Source organism: Nomascus leucogenys, chromosome 14 (assembly GCF_006542625.1).
Source record: "Nomascus leucogenys isolate Asia chromosome 14, Asia_NLE_v1, whole genome shotgun sequence".
In the NCBI taxonomy this organism is placed as follows: domain Eukaryota; kingdom Metazoa; phylum Chordata; class Mammalia; order Primates; family Hylobatidae; genus Nomascus; species Nomascus leucogenys.
In genome coordinates, this window is record NC_044394.1 from 59,865,839 (window position 1) to 59,867,049 (window position 1,211).

Sequence of the window (1,211 nt, forward strand, 5' to 3'; positions counted from 1 at the left end):
GCAGGTCACAGAAAAATATTAAAAATGATTAAAAACTGAAAAATAATAGGACCAAAATAGTAGTGCCAACTCACTTTCAATAAAATACTAAACAAAGTACAAGCCAATGAAATTCAGGTAAATTTAAATGATCACCATCTCCATCTAGTTTATTTTACTCGAGTCCTGCAAAGTACTTTGTTATTAGAATATCTCAATACATAAAATGTGATACAAATGGGCCTAATATGAAAACTTATATAAAAATCTCAAAAGATGCTGAAAAAGCATCTGATAACTTTCAACATACATTTTTTTCTTCTTTATTTTTCTCACGTCAGATGGGTAATGTACAGATGTCGTAACAAGATGTGAGGGAGGCACATCTCACATCTAAGCATAAAAACCTAATCATCATGTTTACGAATCACAAAAGGATCTCAACATAAATTTTTTGAGAGGAAAACATACTAGAAAACTAGGAATAAATATGTAATTCTTCAACATGATCTCTAAAAACATTTATCTTAGTGGTTACACATTAGAAGCATGTTTATCAAAATCAGAAACATGAAAATTACACACATCATTGTTATTACAAAGTTATGGTAATGATTTTCTAGAAGTTATGGCTGATTCAATAAGACATGAAACAAAAACAGAAGTCTAAGTGCTTTTCCATTGTAGCACTCACTACATTTGTAATTAAATAATGATTATATGGTCACTTGTCATCTCCCCTGTAAAAACATAAGCTCCATAAGAACAGGAACTAGGTCTGTATTATTTATTAAGGAATCTCAATCCCAGAAAAATACCTTTTACAAGAAAGTATGAAATAGATATTTATTAGATGAATGAAGTAGAACTTCAGGGTATGGCTTAGTAAGAAGGTTAGCAAATCCTTTCCCCAAAAGCAGTTGCGAAGCTAAACAAAAATGACAAAAACAGCTATGTCTGTGTTCTTGGAATCTGCCAAAGGCTTAGCCAATTGGAGAAGCATTTATGCTTGAAAACCTGTGGAATTGTAAAGATTAGTGGGTGCTTAGGGCATTTTTTACTGGGACAACTCCACAGCTCCTGCCAGCCTGGTTGACATGGATGTTTTGTGAGAGTGGAACAGGCTGTGACAACTAGTAGTTTTGCTACCATGGTCCTGCTGGGCACACTTGATTTGGAGAGATGGGCCATGCCCATGCAGCAATGTCAGTAAAAGTGACAGTCTTGGCAGA

At 34.1% G+C, this 1,211-nt stretch overlaps 1 non-coding gene across 1 annotated transcript; it reads right to left on the bottom strand.

Moving 5' to 3' along the window:
* Positions 1-314: 314 nt before the first annotated feature.
* LOC115838477 lies at positions 315-418 on the bottom strand. Its single transcript, XR_004033502.1, has one exon. It is a non-coding gene; the product is annotated as a small nucleolar RNA U13 (small nucleolar RNA).
* Between the last annotated feature and the right edge of the window lie 793 nt (positions 419-1,211).